Source organism: Nerophis ophidion, linkage group LG26 (assembly GCF_033978795.1).
Source record: "Nerophis ophidion isolate RoL-2023_Sa linkage group LG26, RoL_Noph_v1.0, whole genome shotgun sequence".
Taxonomy (NCBI): domain Eukaryota; kingdom Metazoa; phylum Chordata; class Actinopteri; order Syngnathiformes; family Syngnathidae; genus Nerophis; species Nerophis ophidion.
The window spans coordinates 21529112-21556611 of NC_084636.1; the positions used below are offsets into that span (position 1 = coordinate 21529112).

The 27500-nt window shown below is 38.4% G+C and overlaps 1 protein-coding gene and 1 long non-coding RNA gene across 4 annotated transcripts in view; one reads left to right on the forward strand and one right to left on the reverse strand.

The window, feature by feature from the left end:
- LOC133543444 (uncharacterized) overlaps positions 1-6819 on the reverse strand; it is a 40195-nt gene extending 33376 nt beyond the window's left edge. For both annotated transcript variants that reach the window (XR_009804379.1, XR_009804380.1), the window contains exon 1: positions 6743-6819. This is a non-coding gene — a long non-coding RNA (uncharacterized LOC133543444). The remainder of the gene's footprint in view (positions 1-6742) is intronic.
- trabd2b (TraB domain containing 2B) overlaps positions 1-27500 on the forward strand; it is a 201450-nt gene that overhangs the window by 37619 nt on the left and 136331 nt on the right. The window lies entirely within an intron of this gene.

Sequence of the window (27500 nt, forward strand, 5' to 3'; positions counted from 1 at the left end):
TCGAAATAGTAACCACAGATCCCTTCCACATCAACAACAATGCTAATTTAGCAGACTTTGTGAGAGCCAACAACGATTTATTTTGGGAAACATTATGATTACATTATGGCCTTATGTTTTTGAGCCCCAACAGTTTGAAGTAATACGTTTTAGAAAGCCAACCGCTACCCGGATGCAGCTTTATTGTCACACTAGCATATGCAGCATTGCTAGATGCTAAACTTCCAAACTAACCATATTAAACCATAATAAAACAAACTGTAATATTTCCGCTCTTTTTGTTCTGAGGTGCCAACTAACGGGACATTCACATAATTTTTTAGGATGAATATTCCATCACATTCCACATGAAGGGTTAAAAAAAAAGTAGTATGTCTGTGTTGACGCTTATAATAATAATATCACTCATATTTGGTCAGTTTTCAGGTCACGACATGTAAATGGAGTATTGTTGATGGGCTCTGAACTGAGAATGTCGCTGTGGCTTGTGCAGCCCTTTGAGACACTCGTGATTTAGGGCCATTTAAATAAACATTGATTGATTGATTGATTGATGGTTTCTGGATGTTTTTAGAGAGAGTAATGGGCGCAAGAGAGGATCCTCGATCTGTTGACTCAATTGTTAGCTATTTCTTCACGTTTTCGAATGTATACAAAAAAAGCCAAGCACTTGTCTTCTTGACTTAGATAAGATTATGTGAATGATAAACAACACATCTTTTTCTAATTTGTGCTTGATTCCAATATGATCCAATAACGTGGTCAGAGTGCAGAAGCGTTACTACAGTGTCGTAGATTCTACGGAAATTACCGAAGGTGTTCCGAATGGAATATTCAAAATGGCTGACTGAATTTGTGGCATTATGTGACATTTTAGACAGTATTTTCATGTATATGGAGCTCATTTATAAATGTATTTTCTGCCAGATCTACTCTCTATTTTATTCTGCCCCTTTTTTTTTTTTTTGCTGCAGTTGTTACATACTAGAGATGCGCGGTTTGCGGTCTCATCCGCGGAGTCTGCGGATAAACCGCGGGTTGGGCGGGTGACATGACGAAAAAATTAATTTTAAATAGATTCGGGCGGGTGGCAGTTGAACCATTCGGAAATATATATACATAGTCAAATGTTATTTTGAAGAGGTTCATTTAGCCTACTGACGTGTATTTTTAAATGGTTGATTTATATAGGCTAGTAAGGTAAAGTGTTGCACCTGACAACACTTGATGGTACAATCCATATAACACGTCACAGACACTGTCACGCTAACATCACGTGACACCTCTGATGAAGGCTGCAGAAGCAAGGTAACAGAAACTTGTCAAGTACAACACTTTACCTTACTAGCCTATATAAATCAACCATTTATGAATAGTTAAATGTTGCTACCCACTTACGAAAAATTAGCAGCATTCTTTGAAACAGTATGTGGGCATACTTTTATTTTGAAGTGTCTCGTCTGGTCTGTCGACGGATGTAAGGAAGCTACTTCCGGGTATGGCCAACGAGGTATTTGTTTGTCATTTGTTGGTATTTTACTTGGTAACATGTTTGATCCACATGCTGTGCATGTTATTATTTTTACGTTTGTAACGTGCTTTATTTATTACAGTTTTCACGGTGAATTTGAAGGGAAAGGAAGCCTTCAAATAAATCAGTTCAAGAAAGCCATTGTGTCTGTGCTATTTGGAGGGAGTTACACTTTCTAACCTCACTAATGCCTTGCATCGTTTGTATTAGATATATGTAACAACGGGTGGGTGAAGGGCGGTTGTGGTTTTGATAAAATGGTGGTTCGGGTGGATGGCGACTTTTGTGATGCGGTTGCGGATAAAATAATTGCCTATAATTACACATACTGTAGCATTGTACATGGTAATTGGGATTTGGTATATATTGTATTAAAATATGATATATCAGTACATATTTTATACTGTATATATAATATGTAAATATTACATATATATTTTATATTGCTACTTTGGTCCATTTTAAGTTTACTTTATACCTGCATTATCCTTTCCATCCTTTGGAACTGAGCTACTGTGTGGAACAATTTCCTTTGTGGATCAATAAAGTTTGTCTAAGTCTAAGTGTAAGTCTAACCACCAGGAATTTTGCCGCGGTTTATCGTTATACCATTTATTGGTACATCCCTATGCTCAATAACCTTGGACCACTGAAATGCATACATTGTTTTTGCATAAAAAAAAAAAAAAGTCCAGACAAGTGATCATGTACTGTAGTTTCTGTAGAAAAGCCAATTAAGTCATGGTTCAATGCAAAGCTAAGATTAAAACAATACATTTAATTCTATGCCAATAAACATAGGACACATCTAGTAAGAAATCAAATGCGAGAGCTACACACTCCTACCAAACAAAGTGTTGTCTGTGGACCAGGTGTGTAAAAAAAAAAAAGATTTGCCAGTATGCTCAGGCATGCAACTTTCCATGTCGGACACTTGTTGGTCCTGAGATGAACTCAGCGTCCCGGCCTATGTGTGACATCAGCCACACATGCTTACACACCTCACACACACTCACACACTCGCCAGCAGTTGCAGATAGGTGCCGGCAGAGAACAAATGTGTGTGTGCATGTGAGGGAGTCTTGTTGAGGATTAACTGGAATTAGCAGAGCCCTCTCTATGAACCCAGGTTTAACGTGACCCATGTATCTTCTGTGGCCCCTTGGCCCTGTCCCCTATTATACACAAGCCAGTGGAGCACTTCAGCAATGCACCACTCACCTTTCTACATCACTTTCACTCTCACTTTTCTTACATTATGCCTCTCATTACAGTTACTTCATGGACTAGGCTTGTTATTCTTACCTAGACCTGGGCAAATTAAGGTCCGGGGGCCACATGCGGACCGTTGAGTTTTTCAATCTGGCCCGCCGGACATTCCCAACTAATTTTTTTTAGATCTTTAAGATGGAAAGTGTAGTTGTCATTATGATGTGCAGTGAACGTTTTCTAATGACCGTAAGTCTTGAACTATACAAAGTATTTCAATGGTTGGAATCTGCGCTTATGGATGATATAACAGTTACTATGGTCATCTAATTAGTTACTATGGTCATCTAATTAGTTACTAGGGCTGCATATCTTTGGGTGTCCCACGATTCGATTCAAAATCGATTTTTGTTTCGATTCTACACGATTCTCGATTCAAAAATGATTTTTTCCTTGATTTAAAAGGATTCTCTATTCATTCAATACATAGGATTTCAGCAGGATCTACCCCAGTCTGCTGACATGCAAGCAGAGTAGTAGATTTTTGTAAAAAGCTTTTATAATTGTAAAGGACAATGTTTTATCAACTGATTGCAGTAATGTAAATTAGTTTTAACTATTAAACGAACCAAAAATATGACTTATTTTATCTTTGTGAAAACATTGGACACAGTGTGTTGTCAAGCTTATGAGATGCGATGCAAGTGTAAGCCACTGTGGCACTATTGTTCTTTTTTTTATTTTTATAAATGTCTAACGATAATGTCAATGAGGATTTTTAATCACTGTTATGCGGAAATTATAACTAATATTGATACTGTTGTTGATAATATTCATTATTGTTTCACTACTTTTGGTTTGTTCTGTGTCGTGTTTGTGTCTCCTCTCAACTGCTCTTTTTATTGCAGTTCTGAGTGTTGCTGGGTCAAGTTTGGTTTTGGAATTGGATTGCATTGTTATGGTATTGTTTTGTTGGATTGATTAAACCCCCCCCCCCAAAATCGATTTTTTTAAAATGAGAATCGATTCTGAATTGCACAACGTGACAATTGCCATTCGAATTCAAATCAATTTTTTCCCACACCTCTATTAATTGCTATGGTAATCTACGTTGACCCCAGGAAGACTAGCAGTCGCCTTGGCGTCAGCTAATGGGAATCCATTCAATAAACAATAAACAAACGTCACAGCAGCTCAGACAAGGCACCAAGCAGTGTGGGCGGGAAGCGTTTCCACAGACGCGGAAGGAGATTTTCACAACAAATTTCTAAAGCTTAGTGATACATAGAATAGAAAGGCAAGTACTTTATCAATCCCTGGGGGAAATTCAGCAAATATCAGATAAATCAGATTGTAGGTGGGTTTATTGTGTACCTATTGCATTCATATTTCACTGTTTGTTGCATTTTTGTTGCGTTTCACTTGATTGTAAAATACATCGATCGAAAATGGGGTGTTTCATTTATATTTAGTCAATATTCGGTGTTTTATCGTTCATAGAACATTTTAAATATTAAATTATGTGTTTTAAGGCGGTCCGTCATAACATTTTTAGCATTCAATCAGACATTATTGTGAGGTTTTGTTTTAGTGTTCCTAAAAACAGATATACTGGCCCCCATACACATTTTTTTCTCTAAATGTGGCCCCTGAGTCAAAATAATTGCCCAGGCCTGTTCTAGCCAGTTCTCACACTAATTTTAGTAGACTTAAGTACGGAAAGTAAGTGTTTTGTCATACTATGCTCCAACCCTCCTTTTTAAGGCTTTGAAATGTTGTTTTTGTGACATACTCATATCAGTGACATGCTGTAAGTCTCAAGGCAGGTGAGGCACTTTAAAGATTGTTTTTATTTAATTTCATATGCTCTCAATATATTGTTAATACAGGCTGCTCATTAAGTAAATAACCCAGAAGAGTCATTCACTTTCATAAACATGTTATATTTAATTACGTTCATTTACGAGTTGGAATGCATTAAAACAAACAAAAAAATACATCCATCATCATGTCTTTCGTAATGATTGTGAAGATAGTCAAAATTCCCCCAAAAAGTGGAGTTCCCCTTTAAATAAGATGTGAACATACTAGTCACCTTCTCTTTTAGTAGTAAGTAAGCAAACAAAGGCTCCTAATCTGGCGTAACGTACTGTGTCGTTTCCAATTGCACTATTTTGTCACAATTATGAGGATTGGAATGGATGGAAATTGATTATTAATGTACTTGTTTATTTACTGTTATTATGTATTTACTTTCTGTTTTACCATGTTCTACACTATCTACACTTCTGTTAAAATGTACCAGGCACTTATTCTTCCGTTTGGATACTCCATGTAAGTAAACGAGGCCCGCAAGACAACGGCTTAATTTCAGTATGCAACCTGGCCATGCAGGGAAATATGAACACGAAGGGTACAAAATAAACTCACCTACAATCTGGTATATCCGATATATCACTAAGCTTTAGAACTTTGTTGTGAAAATATCCTTCCGCGTCTGTGGAAACGCTTCCCGCCCACACTGCTTGGTGCTTCGTTTGAGCTGCTGTGACGTAGATTACTATAGTAACTAATTAGATGACCATAGTAACTAATTAGATTACCACAGTAACTGGTATATCATCCAAAAGTGCAGATTCCAACCATTGAAATACTTTGTCTAGTTCACCACTGCACATCATAATGGCAGCTACACCTTCCGTCTTAAAGATCTAAAAAAAATTATTTGGGAATGTCTGGCGGGCATGTGGTCCCCGGGCCAGATTTAAACCTAGACACTCATGCTGTGATCAAGTACTTAACCTAACACAGTATATAGAAGATCTATACTGTGACAGAGTGGATGAACTTGGTACACATCACTTCTCTCGACTGGTATTCTTCACATCATTATGTTATTGGTTTGTTAGCATTTATAAGAGTACTGGTTTCATTTTGTATCAGATAAATTTAATGATGGGTCCGGCAACACCGATGCATTGGCGCATGCGTCGAGCTCGTAGAGCAAAACCCTGTGTCGGTGCTCGTACCGCTTTTCGAAAGTCACGTGACCGATACGCGAACTGTGTCGCACTGACGACTACGCGCCAAACTGTGTTTATAAGGAAGTGCATCTGTCAAGGAGATGCTCCTGCCAACAGAATCGCCTCATTAATGTCGTTGGTCATTTGTAATTTATCGTCGTCTGAGATCATTTACGCCTTGCGGGAATATTTTGATCATATATCGGGAAAAAAAGGTATTTGTGTTCATTTCCTTGTCGTTTCATCCTGTTCTCTCAAAGGTTCTACTCCTTCTGTTAGTAGGTCTGTAACGGTACGTGTTTTTATGTTGAATTGTTTCGGTAACTCAGTTGGTAGAGTGGAGGGCTATAGATGCTCATGATGAGTTCCTTAGAGCACTGGTTGAAATCCAGCTCGATGGATCACTCATTACGTTTTTACCATGAATTGATTAACGTGGACTCCGACTTAAACAAGTTGAAAAACTTATTGGGGTGTTACCATTTAGTGGTCTATAGTACGGAATATGTACTGTACTGTGCAATCTACTAATAAAAGTTTCAATCAATCAATCAACAGTTCGTATTCAGAGCGCATATAAAAAAAAAGATTAAAAAAAAAAAATCCCAGTCCACAAGTATTCTCGTTCACAACACGTTGTCTTAGATTTCCGTGTTATGATACATGTTCACATTATTTATTGACTGTATCTAAAAAAGATAAAAAATATTCTTATTTAAAGGAAGATATGAAGTAATCCTAAATGAAATACAATGACTTGGTTTATATTATTGTATATACTTGGTCATAAAATCAGTGTCAGTTGAGTCGGTCCATAGGTTGCCTGTAGGGATTTTTAATGTCCAGCAGATGTCAGTATTTAGTGACACAGTATTGACACAGTATCAATACAGTTTTGCAATGTGTCGAAATGCTACATGACGCCTCATCAACCCATCCCTAGATAAATGTATCAATATAACTGTTGCAAGATACTTACATGTGGTGGAAGCTCCTCTTTAGAAATGTTTGGGGCGTAGCCGGCAGGTATTTCCTGGTTTTGTGAGGTTGATGATGTCCTCACAGATAACATCAGATCATACCAACTCACAGGGGGTAGTTTGTTTTCTATTTAGATTAATCTTAGGTGTGATTCAGAGAGATATGAGGGTTAGATAACAATAGTATATCTGGGTTCCTTTATTTTAACACTATGACGACATGCTATTGTAGGCTAACTGTTTGACGTGTAGAAATGTTAGATTATGTTGATAAGCAAACCTGTTGGCAATGGTGGCGCATGCCAGGTAGTATGAGAAGTTGTATAAAAGAACAGAAAGGTTATGTGTGAGGGCCAGTTTGTTGTGTACAATTCAGGCAGCATTGATTTGAGTGAGTACTATTCTTTGCGTTGTACTTTTGATTGTTTAATGAGCGCCTTTAATTTTTTTGTTTGGTTTTACACATGTTTAAGACATGCTTTGTAAATAAACACGCCATACTTCCGACTAGGTCTGGGCGATATATCGATATACTCGATTTATCGCAGGGTTGTCTCTGTGCGATATAAAAAATGACTATCGTGATATTCGAGTCTACGTTCTCACACAGTTGCTTTTAGCTGCTGGCATTACATAACAGGCTCTTCCCATTCTTTCCGGTTTCTCCTTCTCACAGACAGCCAGCGCACCTTCTTACATACGATCACATACGTATACGCCCTCGCGGAGCAGAGAGGTAGCAGCATGGGTAACATTAGCTGTGATGCTAGCGGAGCCGTGCGAGTGGTAATACGAAAGAAAAAAGGTGCAAATCTCGTAACAAATGAAGGAAGAATAAATCCCAAGAAAAACAGCAGGGGGTCCATTGTCTGGCGGTGGTTTGGCTTCAAGTTGTGGGGCAAAAGTGTTGCTACAAAAAGGAGCATTACTGCTAATATGGAGCATCATTTGAAAAGTCACCTGCTAGAGAATGAAGAGTGCTTACTCCGCATGTCAACATCTCCATTCGGTGCCACGCGTCCACACCTTTTAAAATGCAGAGGCAAACATTTCCAGATCAACACAGTATGAAAAAATTAGTGAACAACACAGTATGAAAAAATTAGTGAACAACACAGTATGAAAAAAATAGTCAACAAGAAAAGGAATGGGCTTCACGGTGGCAGAGGGGTCAGTGCGTCTGCCTCACAATACGAAGGTCCTGCAGTCCTGGGTTCAATCCCAGGCTCGGGTTATTTCTGTGTGGAGTTTGCATGTTCTCCCCGTGAATGCATGGGTTCCCTCCGGGTACTCTGGCTTCCTCCCACCGCCCAAAAACATGCACCTGGGGATTGGCAACAGTAAATTGGCCCTAGTGTGTGAATGTGTGTGAATGTTGTCTGTCTATCAGTGTTGGCCCTGCGATGAGGTGCCGACTTGTCCAGGGTGTACCCCGCCTTCCGCCCGATTGTAGCTGAGATAGGCGCCAGCGCCCCCCGCGACCCCAAAAGGGAATAAGCGGTAGAAATGGATGGATGGAACAACAAAAAGAGATAATGTCTGCAGTAACCTAACACATAGCGAAGGACGAACACTATTTGATTTCCTATTGTGCAGCTCATTTTTATTTGAAACTTATTGAAATATCTTGTGACATCATGCACAAAAGTGCACTTTATTTGATTCAAATTATTGCAGTGGCGTTTTGTACAAAAAGTGCACTTTAATTTATTGTTTTGATATGTCATCTTAGTAATATCGGGCATAACGGTGGAAGAGGGGTTAGTGCGTCTGCCTCACAATACGAAGGTCCTGAGTAGTCTGGGGTTCAATCCCGGGCTCGGGATCTTTCTGTGTGGAGTTTGCATGTCCTCCCCGTGAATGCGTGGGTTCCTTCCGGGTACTCCGGCTTCCTCCCACTTCCAAAGACATGCACCTGGGGTTAGGTTGATTGACAACACTAAATTGGCCCTAGTGTGTGAATGTGAGTGTAAATGTTGTCTGTCTATCTGTGTTGGCCCTGCGATGAGGTGGCGACTTGTCCAGGGTGTACCCCGCCTTCTGCCCGATTGTAGCTGAGATAGGCACCAGTGCCCCCCACGACCCTAAAGGTAATAAGCGGTAGAAAAGGGATGGATCTTAGTAATATCATGCACAAAAGTGCACTAATAGCTTGTTTTAAATTGTCTCTGACAATCTTGCACTTTCTGTTTTGGAAATGACATGAATGTTTGTGCCACTGCTTAATAACTGTTTAATAAATACAGTTTAGGTCAATTGACTTAATTGTGAGTTCCTTCTCTGAATGAACGTTTAAAATGAGCATATATTAATGCGGTGGGAACAATAATTTTTAATGTAGACACATAGAATCATTATACTGCTGTGACTATATCTATCCAGTTTTGATTCAAGGCTAAGGCAAAATATCGAGATATACAGTATATCGTGTATCGGGACATGATCTAAAAATGTCGAGCTATTAAAATATATACGGCTTTTCATTTTTCGAGGCTCCAGAAAGATTTGTTTTTTGTATTTTTGGTCCAATATGGCTCTTTCAACGTTTTGGGTTGCCGACCCCAGCTTTAACCCAATGTGAATGAATGTTTGGTGGTCAGAGAAGCCGTTGATGAGAATTTTCAGCCGTGTTTCAGTTAGTCTACAGTAAAGAAGTTGTGTCTACTAATATAGCTTACCACCATCCGTGTGTGAATGCGGCACAATTGAATGATGGGTTCTTCATTTTCATTGTTATTTACTTTGTCTGTACATTGCTGTGGCGATTGGATCCATTATTAAGAATATTTAGGATAAGACCAAGACTACTGGCAGTTAGTGTTTTCATGCACAGGACAGGTTGTACGCTCTTGGTCTTGGTATCATTACAGTAGATGTCAGGTGTAGATCCACCCATGGCATGTGTTTACATTGAGGACAGCCTGCTTGTTAGTGGCGAGCTATTGTATCCTCCTATGGTGTGTAGCGAAGCATTTTTAGCTATTCTTCGTCATCCAGACTTGTAAGAAACTTACTTTGTCGCCCTGGAGGCATGGATTAGTGATTTAGAAGTAGCTAAAAACACTGCAGACTGCGGATAGACATTAGCCGCTAGTTAGCTGGCCATTTTTTCAAAAGACCTCTTGCTGAGCCGCACTTCAATGTTCATAGCTTCACCTTTATGGTTAGTTTTTAAGCCAAAATGCGTTTATTCTCCCTTTTCTGTTTACACACCATGTCTGCTTGTAAGTACTCCGTGCGTGTGCGTTGCCGAACATGCTCCGCTGCTTTTAAAACCAGCAATGTCACGACGTGATTAGTATTTTTCAGAGGCAGTATAGTACTACTTTTAATTACTTTATTAGTACCGGTATATCGTACAACCCTACTACCACCTGAGCAACGCTGCCACATATGTAAATATGCATTGGCACATCTCTTGATCCTTTTTTTTCTGTAACATTCCTAACACCAACAGGACTGAAAGTAACATTAGTGGGGCTGCACAATCAATAAAATATTAATTCCAATCATGATTTTGGCTTCCACAATTAATTGAGGGTGATCATTGGCAATATCAACATTTAAAAAGCATGCTTTGTTGCATATCAAATCAAGCATTCTCACAACTGCAGGGGCAGATAGCAGCTCCTTAGTGTTTTCATGCACAGGACAGGTTGTTGGAAAATGACTGTCTGACGCGAAGGTAGCCAGAAATGCAAGGGAAGATATGTTTGGGACACAAGGAATTAAAGATGCAGGGGTTTTTGATATTGTCCAGCATGTTCCACAGGGTACGATGACCTACTGAAGTGTCTGAGGAGTGTTTCTTAAAAAATATTTTCTACAGTCCTCATCCCACACACCCACACTGGGAGAACATGTAAACTCCGCACAGAGATGCCTAAACAGAGATTCGAACCATCAGTCACCTGCCAACATACTAACCACTAGTCCACTGTGCGGTTAAAACAATTAAATACTAAACAGTTTAAAAACTGATCAAAACCAGAAGCTATCTGTCAGAAGCTTCAAGTTACATCATCTTTCTCTAAACCCTGGTTAACGATCGTGTTTTATGACGCTTCACCAAAACGATCACCTCGACAAGAAGGAGGGGTGGAAATGTTCAGACCTTCAGAACTACACTTCACCTTTTGAAATTCCCAGGACTTTCTCTGAGCCTGATTGACTGAAGGGGTTGGTGGTGGTTGTCTTTGGCCTCTCCATGAACCCACCCAACATTTACCCCCTTAACTCACCCTCTCAACCAGCTGAACAACCTAAGCCAATTAGTCTCTGCAGATCACATTTAATAGGATAAGCAGGTGAGAGAAACATATTTTAGAAATGTTTGAAAAATGTATTTTTACAATTGATTAGATAGATAGATCGATAGATGGATAGATGGATGGATGGATAGATGGATAGTACTTTATTGATTCCTTCAGGAGAGTTCCTTCAGGAAAATTAAAATTCCAGCAGCAGTGTTCAGAGTTGAGATCACTTTAAAATGTAAAAAGTAAATAATGGGGGTATAAATGGAAACAAAATAGAAAAATATTACAATAAGAATAAAAAGAAAAAGAAAAAATGGTAATACAAATGTAACAGTAGAATAAGAACATAACAAGAGAAACTAGGCAGTAGTGACCATGTTTTGAAAAAGTATTGCACTGTTATTGTTTTGCATCCCCTGTCATCCTAGTACCCTTCGCCCCCCTCCCCAGAGAGGAGTTTGACTGTCTAATGGCGTGTGGGACAAAGGCGTTTTTGAGTCTATTAGTCCTGCACTGAGATAGGTACCGCGACCCCAAAGGGAATAAGTGGTAGAAAATGGATGGATAGTCCTGCACTTGGGATGAAGCAGTCTAGCACTGAACAGGCTCCTCTGGCTACTGATAACGGTATGCAGAGGGTGACTGGCATCATCCAGGATGATCACTAGTTTTTGTCCACAGTCCTCTTCTCTTCCACCATTATGGTTACTTTTCAAAAAAAAGTAATTAGATTACTAATGTAATCTAATTGCTGGTTGCTCTATAAATTTTTTTTTTTTCGGGAAGTAGTACATGATAAGATCAGACTTATTATGCATTTGCTATTTGGGGTGTTCGAAAAAAAATATTTTTCAAATTAATTACGATTCTTAATTGATTAAAGGAAATGTAGTTTTTTTTTAATCTAAAACTTTATTTTTATTTTTTTAATCTGTCCTGTCCGGCCACCCAGACAAATCATATTTTTTATGTAGATGCCCATATCTGCGGTACATATTTTCTTGAGAAAAGAGAAGTGTGGGCTACTTCTTTTGGTGCCTTATTTGTATTTGACTCACAATATGAAGGTCCTGAGTAGTCCTGAGTTCAATCCCGGGCTCGGAATCTTTCTTTGTGGAGTTTGCATGTTCTCCCTGTGACTGTGTGTGTGTTCCCTCCAGATACTAGGGCTTCCTCCCACCTCCAAAAACATGCACCTGGGGATAGGTTGATTGGCAATACTAAACTGGCCCTTGTGTGTGAATGTGAGTGTGAATGTTGTCTGTCTATCTTTGTTGGCCCTGCGATGAGATAGTGACTTGTCCAGGGTGTACGCAGCCTTCCGCCCGAATGCAGCTGAGATAGGCTCCAGCGACCCCAAAAGGGACAAGCAGTAGAAAATTGATGGATGGTTGAGGTGTAACGGTACGTGTATTTGTATTGAACCATTTAGGTACGGGGGTTTCGGTTCGGCGGGGTGTACCGAACGAGTTTCCACACGGACATATTAGGTAGCGCACAGCACGTTTTGTAAACAATGCAGAGCGAGGCACAACACACGGCATGCTAGCAGCGACCGGGCTAGGACAACATGCAAAAGCCAGACCTGGAAGACCTTCCTGCCTCTTTAACATTTCCCGTTTGGGAACACTTTGGCTGCGCGGTGCGATACAGCAATGGAGGACGGAGGTTTGCCGACATTGTTGAGCAGCAGTAGGGTATGCTTCTGCCAACACGTCAAATATGCTAACCCCTTTGAAGCAGCACCACCTCTCAGTCAAGCTCGCTTTAAGGAAGAGAAAGAGGAGCATGGTACAAACACCGCATTCAAGCAGCCTCTCCTCGGGCAGCCAGGCAGGGCTAAAGCAATAACAAATGTTTTTATAGCAGCACATTTAAGACCATCCATCCATCCATTTTCTACCGCTTGTCCCGTTTGGGCTTGGGGCGTTGCTGTATTGCATTAAGACTAGATTTTGACCCACTTCTATGGTGGAAGAACAATAAACCCATATATCCTCTTACTACCAAGTTAGCCAGGCTGGGGGGGGAAAGAAAAGTTCATTTGAGGCTGAGTTGACTTGTAACTGTTTAATGTTGCACTTTTTATACGTAGAAGAAAAGTTTTGTCATTTTATTTCATCAGAGCAACAACTGGAGTTGATTAATGTGGACCCCGACTTAAACAAGTTGAAAAACTTATTGGGGTGTTACCATTTAGTATCAATTGTAGGGAATATGTACTGTACTGTGCAATCTACTAATAAAAGTCTCAATCAATCAATCAATCAAAAAAAGCACTTTATATGTAGAAAGGTTTTTGTTTAGAAACCATTCTGAGCCTTATCTTATTTCGTTTTTATTTTATATATGTTGACCACATCAACCCTGGCAATGGACCCTGTGTGTATATGTATGTTATGCCATTGTTTACCCCCAAAAATGTATATTTTGTTGTTTCTTACTGTACCGAAAATCAACCGAACCGAGACCTCTAAACCGAGGTACGTACCGAACCGAAATTTTTGTGTACCATTACACCCTTATGGATGATGGAAATGTTTAAGAATAATTTAATTAAACAAAATCAATTTTCTTTTACGTAATACAGAAATTCAGGTATGTTTATCTATTTTATGGAGGAATGCAATTAATAATATAACGGGCACCCAATGTTATTAAAGAAAATAGATTTTGAATCGAGAATTGTTTTAAATCTGTGATTAATCCGTGTTTGTGTACATGTTTAACGGGATAATGTTTTGATAATCGCATGCCTTTTGACAGCCCTATTAAAATCGCACTCTACACACCTCTGCTGTTGGGAACATTAACAGAAAGTAGATTCCACCACGATCGGCTCACTATAAGAAAAGAAGAGCTGGTCTGCTTATGACATGCAGCTATGGCTTGCAGGTAGTTCGATATTATGGGGCGAAAAGGAATCACGGGAGAAGTTCAGTTCAGTTCAGCGTCAGTTTGTTTTGAACATGCATACGATGCAATGTAATGCATCACATATTTCCAGTTGTTTCATTACAGCACTTCCGAAAAGGAGTAGGAAGAAGCTGATCTTATTTAATCCTACCCCTTTTCATACCGTAGCAATTATTATATCCAATTTCTTTGTTCTCTGTAGAAGAACAGTGAACAAATAAATAATATACCATAGTAGGTAAACATATATTAAATACATACATAATTTTTATCTTAAAAAAAAAAAAGATGTTCATCATAATTATTGTTCCGTGTACTTTGTGAACACTTGTCATTTGAACAGTCTTTTAAACTGAATCATATTGGTGCTTTGTTTGGATTTCTTTGGTTAATCCATTCCATATTTTCATTCCACATACGGATATGCTAAATGTTTTAAGCGTTGTATGAGCATACACATGTTTTACATTAGATTTTCCTCTAAGGTTATATTTTTTTAAGAAGAATTGTAGTACATTCCTGGGTAGCAGGTTATAGTTTGCTTTATACATCATTTTAGCTGTTTGCAAATGCACAAGATCATTGAATTTCAATATTTTTGACTCAATATATAAAGGGTTTGTAAGTTCTATATATCCAACATTATGTATTATTCTTATTGATTTTTTTTGTAAAACAGTTAGTGGTTAAAGCGCACATTTGTGGTTGTTTCCCCATATTTCTGCACAATAACTCAGATATGGTAACACTAGTGAGCAGGAAATAATATGAAGTGATTGGTCTAGAACATGTTTTGCTTTATTCGTTATTGATGTGTTTCTTGCTACTTTATGTTGTATATTTTTTTTACATGAGATTTCCAATTAATTTTATCATCTATTATTAAACCCAAAAATGTGTTTTGTTTTACCCTTTCAATTCCTCCGGGTATTTGAAATTGTGTTTAATTTACCCTCTACTGTTACCAAATAGCATTATTTTAGTTTTTCTGAGATTCAAGGATAGTCTGTTTTTGTCAAACCATCTTTTGAATGTGTTCCTTTTTTTCTGTTATTATTTGTATTAGCATCCGTGTGTTCTCTCTTGAAAAAAACAGTTTTATCATCTGCAAATAATAATAACTTTAAGTCCTTTGTAACTTTACAATAGAGATTGAACAATTGTGGTCCAAGTATTGACCCCTGAGGTACGCCACAAAATATTTTCAACTCTGTAGAAGTGTGTTCGCCTATCTTCAAGTATAGCTTCCTTTTGGTTAAGTAGCTTCTAACCCACTTAAAGACCAACTCTCTAATTCAAAGCCTTTCTAATTTGTTTATTAAGCTGAGACAGGTGCCAGCGCCCCCCGCGACCCCAAAAGGGAATAAGCGGTAGGAAATGGATGGATGGAAGATGTGATTAATTGTGTGAAATGCAATAAACAATAAAGGAAAGACAAGTGGAACAGCAGCATAGTGACAACAATTAAAGACTCCAGGTTGGTGGTACTTGACTAGGGGGGTGAAAAAAGGAAAACAATGATACAGGAAGTTTCCCACTTTCTCCTTTTGACAGTTTCCGTTGGGCCAAAATCAAATAAAGTGGTTAGGTCTCACTCCTTTCTCTTCCCCTTACCGCAACCTCGCTGCACGGCCGATTTCACCTGTCATTCAGCCGCCCGCGCTGGAACAGTTTAGACGTAGTATATCAAATATACATTTGTACAGTGCTGGTTGTGGGTGCGATCCCCTCTTCCTCACCTATACTCCGCTCACACTGTGCACATGTGCTTCGGCCCATTTTATTTTGCTACTTTTCTTTTAAATCTCTCTGACTTTGTGGATTATTTCAGGGCCATTCCACAGAATCTGTACCGTTTGCTTGTTGTAACTCTAGAAAATAAAAATATATTTGTTTACTATGGTAAATTGATTTTCTACTTTAAAGGTACTCAAATCGCTTTGACACCTTTACCACATTTACCTCTTGATGACGCAGCATCAGCAGCACCTGGGGTTCAGATTCTTGCTCAAAAGATAATTTCACACGGTCACAGGGGGACTGACGACGTTCAGGTTTGGAGAAAATTACTCTACCACTCAGGGTTGTCCCAATACCAATATTTTGGTACCGGTACAAACATGTATTTTGACACTTTGATACGTTTCTAAATGAAGGGGACCACACAAAATGGCACTATTGTCTTTATTTGAAACCAAAAATCCTACCGTACATTAAACATATATGTTTCTTTGTCAGGCTTTCCCCTGACAGTTTGTTTGTGTTTTAGTTTTTTTCCTCTGCATTTGTCTTTTTTTTTTTCCTCTGTGTTTAGTATTTCCTGTTTTTAGTTCCTGTCAGCGCTCTTATTTTGTCGGTTTCCTGTGTTTCTCCCTGAGCGCCTTTTTCCCTCAGCTGTGGCTGATTGGCACCTGTTGTCAATCAGCCCGCTTCTATTTGAGTCTGTTTTTGTCCTCCAGTCAATCAGCCCGCTTCTATTTGAGTCTGTTTTTGTCCTCCAGTCAGGGCTAGATTATTGTATTGTCATGCCACATATAATAGGACCACAAAAAATGTGCATTATTGGATTTGTTTTAACAAAAAAATCTTAAGGAACATTAAACATATGTTTTTTATTGCAGTTAAGTCCTTAAATAATATAGTGAACATATGAAATAATACTTATTTATAGTCAAAGAATGTTATGTATTGTTTAATCTTGTATACTATTTACTAATCAATGTTACTATTGTAGTTCTTAGCAATTACGGAAGTGATTCAGGTAAGTTTGCTTCAGCAAGTGTGTTACATGTGTGTTGGTACTTGCAAAATAACTAGATTACCCTGACGTCTTAGCGGTAGAGTGGAAATAGAAGTATAAAGATACTTGAGATAAAAGCGAAGCCGGCAGCGTTTCTGGGTGTTGTTGATAAATGGCTTTCGCTTTGTATACTATAGTTTTGACTTGCACTTACAGATGTAGTGACCAACTGTAGTTACTGACTGGTTTTCTGAAGTGTTCCTGAGTCCATGTGGTGATATCCTCTACACACTGATGTCGCTTTTTGATGCAGTACCGCCTAGGGATAGAAGGTCCGTAATATCATTGCTTACGTGAAGTTATTCCTCAGAATTCTCTGAACCTTTTGATGATATTACGGACCATAGATAGTGAAATCCCTAAATTCCTTGCAATATATCGTAGAGAAATATTGTTCTTAAACTGTTCGACAATTTGCTCACGCATTTGTTCACAAAGTGGTGACCCTCGTCCCATCCTTGTTTGTGAATTTCATGGAAGCTGTTTTGATACAAAATCATGGCACACCCATCTGTTCCCAATTAGCCTGTTCACCTGTGGGATGTTCCAACTAATTGTTTGATGAGCATTCCTCAACTTTCTCAGTCTATTTTTGCCACTTGTGCCAGCTTTTTTGAAACATGTTGCAGGCATCAAATTCCAAATTAGCTAATATCTGCAAAAACTAATGTTTTTCAGTTTGAACGTTAAGTATCTTGTCTTTGCTGTCTATTCAGTTGAATATAGGCTGAAAAGGATTTGCAAATCATTGTATTCTGTTTTTATTTACCATTTACACAACGTGCCAAATTTACTGGCTTTGGGGTTTGTAAATAAAGCCACCACAGAAGCCTTCTGCTGTTTTTTTTCCTCAGGCAAAATGTATTTTGAAGCGAATCGAGGATAGAGCCGCCACACTTAATTATAATTTGTCTATGAAGAAGGCCAAACGGAAGCCTCAAATCTGCATTTGTGAGTTATTTTGTAGCCACAAATAAATTAATGAATGGAAAACATTGTGTGTGGCGCACCAATTGTCTGTGCAGACTGGAGTGGAGATTGGCCCTCATAAAAGTAGCTTAAAGTCACTAGATAAATGATAAATGGGTTGTACTTGTATAGCGCTTTTCTACCTTCAAGGTACTCAAAGCGCTTTGACACTACTTCCACATTTACCCATTCACACACACATTCACACACTGATGGAAGGAGCTGCCATGCAAGGCGTCAACCAGCACCCATCAGGAGCAAGGGTGAAGTGTCTTGCTCAGGACACAACGGACGTGATGAGGTTGGTACTAGGAGGGAATTGAACCAGGGACCCTCGGGTTGCGCACGGCCACTCTCCCACTGCGCCACGCCGTCCCTATGATGTCATCACCCTATTTGCATAATCTATTGCAATGGCACGCTGTAGCAGAGATGAATAATGTGGGAGAGAATGGATAATAAGTGAGTGAAAACATGATTGAAACCTAAAATTAACTTTCTTCTGTTTCTGTTCTTTAAATTTAATTTAGTTCTGGATTGTAAAAGAGGAGCTTCATTTTTTGGGGGAATTTTGCCCATCGTTCACAATAATTATGAAATATATGATGACATATGTATTTTTTTTAATGCATTTGAACTCTTAAATAAACGTAAATAAAATTCTGCTAACAGTGGAGCCAATGAGAGGATCTTTTTTCGCCCATAAAATCCAATAAAAAAAACATCCAAAAAGCGGCAGCAATACTCCATTTACATTTCGTGACTTGAATATTAACGAATACATGCACACACCCAATAAGTTACCCATGCCTTGGGTAACTTATTGGGTAACTTTGGTAACCCAGTGCACTATTACACCCCCATACCAACACAGATGCTGGCTTTTGAACTTTGGATGGTTCTTGTCCTCTTTGGTCCCGAGGACACGACGTCCACAGTTTCCAAAACAATTTGGAAATGTGGACTCGTCAGACCACAGAACACTTTTTCCACTTTGCATCCGTCCATCTTAGATGGGCTGGGGCCCAGCGAAGCCGGAAGCGTTTGTGTGTTGTTGATTGAATAGTAGAGTTTCAAACTTGCACTTACAGATGTAGCAAGGAACTGTAGTTACTGACTGTGGTGTTCTGAAGTATTCTTGAGCCTATGTGGTGATATCCTTTACACACTTTTTGATGCAGTACTGCCTGAGGGATCGAATTCTCCGGCCTTGTCACAGTGATTTCCCCAGATTTTCTGAACCTTTTAATGATATTACAGACTTTAGATGGTGAAATCCCTAAATTCTTTGCAATAGCTGGTTCAGAAATGTTGTTCTTAAACAGTTTGACAATTTGCTCAAGCACTTGTTCACAAAGTGGTGACCCTCGGCCCCATCCTTGTTTGTGAATAACTGAGCGTTTCATGGAAGCTGCTTTTACACCCACTCATATATAACTTAGATTTATATATATATATAACTTAGATTTATATCGCAGGTTTTCTAGACACTCACAGTGCTCACAGAGAAGTGGGACTCAACATTCATTCACACCTGGTGGTGGTCAATAGACACAGCTGCCCTGGGGTAGACTGACGGAAGTGTGGCTGCCAGTTTGCACATATGGCCCCTCCGACCACCACCTATCATTCATTCACCAGTGTGAGCGGCACCTGGGGCATAGGGTGAAGTGTCCTGCCCAAGGACACAACGGCAGCGATTTTTTGGATGTCATTAGGTGGGAAGCAAACCTGGAACCCTCAGGTTTCTGGCCGGCCGCTTTACCCACTACGCCAGGGGTCACCAACCTTTTTGAAACCAAGAGCTACTTCTTGGGTACTGATTAATGCAAAGGGCTACCAGTTTGATACACACTTAAATAAATTGCCAGAAATAGCCAATTTGCTCCTTTTGCCTTTAACCATATGTTATTAATAATTAACAATATTTATCTTTGTGGGAACACTGATCATCTTAATGATTTCTCACAATAAATATATATTTTTGATGACATGTTTTAAATAGGTTAAAATCCAATCTGCACTTTGTTAGAATATATAACAAATTGGACCAAGCTATATTTCTAACAAAGACAAATCATTATTTCTTCTAGATTTTCCAGAACAAAATTTTAAAAGAAATTCTAAAGACTTTGAAATAAGATTTAAATTTGATTCTACAGATTTTCTAGATTTACCGGAATGATTTTTATGAATTTTAATCGTAGTAAGTTTGAAGAAATATTTCACAAATATGCTTCGTTGTAAAAACAGGAGCTAAAATGAAGAATTAAATTAAAATGTATTTATTATTCTTTACAATAAAAAAAAATAATTTACTTGAACATTGATTTAAATTGTCAGGAAAGAAGAGGAAGGAATGTAAAAGGCAAAAAGGTATATGTGTTTAAAAATCCTAAAATCATTTTTAAGGTTGTATTTTTTCTCTAAAATTGTCTTTCTGAAAGTTATAAGAATTTAAGTTAAAAAAAAATGAATTCATTTAAACAAGTGAAGACCACATCTTTAAAATATTTTCTTGGATTTTCAAATTCTATTTGAGTTTTGTCTCTCTTAGAATTAAAAATGTCGAGCAAAGCGAGACCAGCTTGCTAGTAAATAAATAAAATTTAAAACAATAGAGGCAGCTCACTGGTAAGTGCTGCTATTTGAGCTATTTTTAGAACAGGCCAGTGGGCTACTCATCTGGTCCTTACGGACTACCTGGTGCCCGCGGGCACCGGATTGGTGACCTCTGTACTACGCCATGCCGCCCCCAATCATGGCAGCCACCTGTTTCCATTTAGCCTGTTCACCTGTGGGATGTTCCAAATAAGTGTTTAATGAGCATCCCTCAACTTTCTCAGTCTTTTTCGCCACTTGTCAGGAAACGGGCATCAATTTCCAAATGTGCTAATATTTGCAGAAAATTAATAGGTTTTCCAGTTTAAACATTAAATATCTTGTCTTTGCACTCTATTCAATGGAATATAAGTTGAAAAGGATTTGCAAATCATTGTATTCTGTTTTTATGTACGATTTACACAACGTGCAAACTTCACTGGTTTTGGGTTTGGTAGTTCTTTTAAAAAAAAAGTTAAATATGAGTAAAAACATACAAGGATCAATCATATTAGTTGTTCTGTGATTCCATTTCTGCTTGTGCATGGGTCAGTGCACTCACAGTTGTCTCTAGTGGACTTGCTTTTGAGCGGTAAGGTCAAAAAGAAGAGCCTAAATAAATGGATGACAAAGATTAGAATCTCAGTGGGTGGCTCGACTCTCATTTTCCCCCTTCGCTTTTGTGTCTCATCTCGGTCATGCATGATTGGGCCGTGGTGGCGATGGAGTTGTGCAAACAGATTAGCGGGGAAACATGTCAGCGTTAAGGATGGGGCGGGGGCCCTTGTGATGAATGTATGCGCTGTGCCGCTCACACATGTGGGATTGTGCGGGGCTATGATGGCGGCAATACACGGAATTAACGACGACCAGGTGAGAGGGCGCTAAGTCGTGTGTATGTGCTGTCTTAGCCCAAATAAAGACGCGTCTATTAATACGTTGATTTTAATGGCTGCTGAGTAAATCACGTTTGAGCTTGTATTCCGCAGCTTCTCTGTGGTTTGTGGATTGATGGAAGCTATGTGGAAAAACAAAACACTAAGAGCTAAGTACTTGTGCAGTGGAAATGACACTCAGAGGCCACTTCATTAGGTACAGCTGCACACAATGTAACAGGATCTCCTTTTTTATTTTTATGAAGCAGCTTTTGTTGACACTGCCAGGGGAGGTAATAACTCTACTTGTGTTCATTAGCGGCGTCCGAGTGGGTGTTCTTTAGTCCACATGGAATTTTATTGAGAGTTCTTTATAACGTTCTTCCAACCTCTCCAAGGCAAGTGGGGTGGAAAATAAAAGAAACACCTCGCAGTCCGGCTATAAAAATATGAAATTATATAAATGAGGGTAATACATGTTTTGGTCATATTGGCTAAACTATGTTGGCCCAGACAGATGCTGCATTCAAGGCTGCTGGGGAATTGGAAATACAGTCATGTCCAGAAGTATTTGGAAAATGGCAGTCACTTCAATGTGTGATTGAAGGGTAGACTTTCAGCTTTAATTTAGGAATTTTTCACAAAATATTTAGGAATTATCTCAAATTTTAGGGGCTCTTTAGGTACAGGTGTCCCGAGATGATATTGATCAGCAAAAAAAGTGCTCAATTATGACAAAAGTCATCAATTTACTCAAAAAAATGTCACTATTTTACAAGAACAACAAAAAAATGGCACTATTATGATAAAAGTCAGAATGTCATATGACAAATGTCACCATTTTGCATTAAAAAGTCATAATTTTACATAAAAAAAGTCATAATCTTACAAGAAAATATTGCAATATTATAGAAAAAGAAAGAATGAGAAATTGTTCCCAATTTTATAAGAAAAACGTTGACACATTGTGAGTAAAATACTACTTTTAGATAAAAAAAAAATGGCTAAAGTCCTATTGAAACATTTTGACGGATTTTTGAGCGCCTTGTGTAATGTTCTATATTCTCAATGAAACATCAACGTGCTTGCTTTTGGGTACTTGCTAGAGCCATTTATTGAACAGGCTTCAACCTGCAGTTCACATGTATCTCTTATGTGTGACTGCCATTTACCAGGCACATTTATCATTACACTTTTCACCACATAAAATTGCTTTGACATTGGTAAGCACAACCATAATTAATTTGTACATTAGGCTTACTGGGTTATAAGGCGCGTTGTCAATTTCTAAGAAAATGAAACTATTTTCAGTGCGCCTTATAGTCAAAAAAATATGGCACAAAAAAATGTCCCTAGGTGATCAGTGTTGCAGTCTAAAACACAACTTTTGTCAATATAAATAACATATAGTTGTGGTTGCATACTACTTGGGTGGTATAGCTCGGTTGGTAGAGTGGCCGTGCCAGCGACTGGAGGGTTCCAGGTTCGATCTCTGCTTCCATCCTAGTCACTGCCGTTGTGTCCTTGGGCAAGACACTTTACCCACCTGCTCCCAGTGCCACCCACACTGGTTTAAATGTAACTTAGATATTAGCTTTCACTATGCAAATGCGCTTTGAGTCACTAAAGAAAAACGTCATACAAATATCATTCACTTCACTTCACTAGTTACACACATACAAAGTCTGAAAGGCAGAAGCATACTAGAAGCATCAACTTCTTAACAAGCTTAACTTCATAAATTATTGTAACCACCTTGTGACCACCAGGTGCCTTTTCTACCATTGAAGTATTTACTATGACTCGTGCTGATTAATACAAATACTTAAGGCTCTAATATCAGTATCGTATCGGAAGTGAAAAAGTTGTAACGGGACACGCCTCTTATTTGGACAATTGCTTCGCTTGGGTCTAGTACAGGCCTGGGTAATTATTTTGACTCGGGAGGCCACATTTAGAGAAAAAAGTGTGTCTGGGGGGCTGGTATATCTATTTTCATGAACACTAATACAAAACCTCACATTAATGTCTGATTGAATCCTAAAAACTTTATGACAGACCGCTTAAAAAAAACTAATGGAATTTTAAATTTTTCTATGAAAGATAAAACACTGAATATAGACAAATTATGAACGTCACACCCCCTTTCAATCAACACATTTTACAATCAAGTGAAACGCAACAAACAGTGTAATATGAACGCAAAATCAACCCACCTACAATCTGATATATCTGATACATCACTAAGCTTTAGAACTTTGTTGTGAAAATCTCCTTCCGAGTCTGTGGAAACCCTCCCCACCCACACTGTTTGGTGCCTCGTCTGAGCTGCTGTGACTTAAATTACCATAGTAACTAATTAGATGACCATAGTAACTAATTACATTACCATAGTAACTGGTATATCATCCATAAGTGCAGATTCCAACCATTGAAATACGTTGTATAGTTCAAGACTTACGGTCATTAGAAAACATCACTGCACATCATAATGGCAAGTAAAGTTTCCATCTTAAGGATCTAAAAAAAATATTTGGGAATGTCCGGCGGGCCAGATTGAAAAGCTCAATGGGCCGCATGTGGCCCCCTGGTCTTAATTTGCCCAGGTCTGGTCTAGGAGGTTGCTGACATGGCTATTCACACATAAATAGGGATGTAACCATATGAACAGAGGTCTGACTTTGCAAGCTTTTTTGTAACGCATCATAACGCTTCCTACTGTTAGAATTCCTGCTGGAGGTCAGAGCTGATGGAGGCTCAGACAAAGAACGAGTAACGTCCACGTTCACCAACATCTGATAAAAAAAAATTAATAATAATTTCAGTGCAATAGGCCACTGAGACTTGAGAGTTTAACTTGACTGCATAAAACACACACACACACACACACACACACACACACACACACACACACACACACACACACACACACTAACACACACACACTATTGCCTTTTAGTGTGCAGTGCATGTCAAGTCACTGAGCCAGACCACCCGCACTATGGCAGAAGCCGCATACCATTATTAGGTCGTATTTTTTCCTCTGACTCCCGTCTTTATATGTTACTTTAATTTCCAGTGGGTTATCATATGTTTGTTTAGTCATACCACACAGTGAACGATTTATCAACACTGGAAAGACGGTAGCATCAAACCAACCAGAATACACCCCAACCTTTTTTTTTTACAGTACATCTTCTCAGTGGACTACAGAAACAAAAACGTATACATAATTACACACTTTAGAGTAGTCAGTAGGAAGCAATGGAAGTGTGAACAGATACCGATAACTAATAATTTCCAGAACTTTAATAACAATAACCAATATTTATGGATGCATATTTACTAAGGGGTGTAACGGTACTCAAACATTTCGGTTCGGTACATACCTCGGTTTAGAGGTCACGGTTTGGTTCATTTTCGGTACAGTAAGAAAACAACAAAATATAAATGTGTTGGTTATTTATTTACCAAATTTGTAAACAATGGCATAACATATATAATATATAATATATATACACACAGGGTCCGTTGCCAATGTGGTCAACATATATAAAATAATGACTAAAGGCTCTGAATGGTTTCTTAACAAAACCATTCTACATATAATGTGCTTTTTTTGATTGATTGATTGATTGACTGATTGAGACTTTTATTAGTAGATTACACATTACAGTATATATTCCGTACAATTGACCACTGAATGCAAACACCCCAATAAGTTTTTCAACTTGTTTAAGTCGGGGTCCACGTTCATCAACATATCAACATTTTGGATGGACAGAAATAAAACATATTGGTAACACTTTAGTATGGGAAACATATTCACAATTAATTAGTTGCTTATTAAAGTAAGACATACTTAATTTAGAGTTATTTGGAACCTAGGGGAACATATTAGGGTTAGGATTAGGTTTAGGGTTAGGGTTAGGGTTACTAATAGGCAATAAGGTTTAGGGTTAATGAACTCTTAGTTAATGGCTTACTGGTTGTATAATAACGCCATGCATAATAAGGCATTTATAAAGTACTTAACAATGACTAATTAAGAGCCAATATGTTACTGATTTGCATGTTAATAAGCAACTAATTAATGGTGAATATATGGTCCCCATATTAAAGTGTTACCAAAATATTAAATATAGCATCTATTCAGTAACATCATTTTATAATTGTATAGCTGTTACCAAAATATTAAATGTAGTATCTATTCATTAACATCATTTTATAATTGTATAGCTGCTAGAGAATGTAAGGACTTATTAAGATAAAAATAATTGATTCGTTTTGGTGTCATTTAATATTTTCTTAGTAATGTTATTTTTTCCCCGCATAGAATATGTATTGTTAAAATATTTCTTATTTGAAAAGAACTTCTTTAAATATACATTTTTTGCTTCTTGAAATGAGTAAGTGCAGACTGTCTCTAATGAGCAGACCTTTAGCTGTAAAAAGAAAAAAAAAAGTGGTTTCATTGTAGATCCACTGCACGGCTGCTTCTAAAATGTCCATAAAAGTGGTACATGTCTCCATCATGTTTGAAAATATTGTGACACACTACAGGTAGAAGCACGATAAGATGAATGTATGGTAATTGAGACCGTTTCCGTGGTGATGCCCATAAAATGCCCATAAATCCCTTAAAGATTGTGAACGATAAGTGAAATTCCCCAAAAAATGTTTAGTTCCCCTTTAAACGTTGTACAGTCAGTGATGAGATCAATGCAGTACAAAAATGAGTGAGGAGACTCTGATTGTTTTGCCTGCTGGCACATTTCACTGCAAAATACAGCATGAAATAATGTTAGACCATGTTTTGTGCAAATAAATGACATGCTTTCAAGTAAAACATTTGAAAATGTATCTGGTTTACATTCTGACAATAAAATTGCATTTGTGTACGAATGTCTTTACTACAGCTAATTTAATTATGCATGTGAGTAATTACCTGTGATTATTCATGAGTAATCCTAATTCACTACGGCAGAAGCCCCATCCCATTATTAGGTCGTTTTTTTCCTCTGATTCCTGTCTTCATATGTTTCTTTCATTTCCAGTGGGTTATTGTATGTTTGTTTAGTCATACGCCACAGTGGACGATTTATCAACACTGGAAAAACGGTAGTACGAAACCAAAACCAGTTTTTTATCACAGTACATCAGTACAGAAATGAAACTTTGATATATTTTATACACACAGGTGCTGTTCATATTATTGGAATATCATGAAAAAGTTGATTTATTTCAGTAATTATATTCAGAACGTGAAACTTACATATTATATCAATTCATTACACACATAGTGATATATTTGAAATGTTTATTTCTTTAAATTTTGATGATTAGTACTGACAATTACTGAAAATCCCAAATTCAGTATCTCAGAAAATTAGAATATTATTTACGACTAGTACCAAAAAATATTTTTTAGAAATGTGGGCCAACTGAAAAGTATGAACATGGAAAGTTTCAGCATGTACGGCAATCAATACTTAGTTGCAGCTCCTTTTGCCTGAATTGCTGCAGCAATATGGCGTGGCATGGAGTCCACCAGTCTGTTGCACTCCTCAGGTGTTATGAGAGCCCAGGTTGCTTTAATAGTGGCCTTCAGCTCTTCAGCATTGTTGGGTCTGGCATCTCGCATCTTCCGCTTCACAATACCCCATAGGTTTTCTGTGGAGTTAAGGTCAGGTGAGTTTGCAGGCCATTCAAGAACAGGGATAACATGCTCCTTAAACCAGGTACTGGTAGATTTGGCACTGTGTGCAGGTGCCAAGTCATGTTGGAAAATGAAATCTTCACCTCCATAAAATTGGTCTGTGGCAGGCAGCATAAAGTGTTCTAAAACTTCCTGGTAGACTGCTGCATTGACCCTAGACCTCAGGAAACACAGTGGACCAACACCAGCAGATGACATGGCACCCCAGACCATTACCGATTGTGCAAATTTGACACTGGACTTCAGGCAACGTGGATTCTGTGCCTCTCCTGTCTTCCTCCAGACTGTGGGACCTTGATTTCCAAAGGAGATACAAAATTTACTTTCATCTGAAAACATTACTTTGGACCACTCAGCAGCTGTCCAGTCCTTTTTGTCTTAAACCCAGGCGAGACGCTTTTGACGTTGTCTCTTATTCAAGAGTGGCTTTACACAAGGAATGCGACAGCTGAAGCCCATATCTTGCAAAAGTTGGTGCGTGGTGGTTCTTGAAGCACTGACTCCAGCTGCAGTGCACTCTTTGTGGATCTCCCCCACATTTTTGAATCGGTTTTATTTGACAATCCTCTCCAGGGCGCGGTTATCCCTCTTGCGTGTACACTTTTTTTCTACCACATC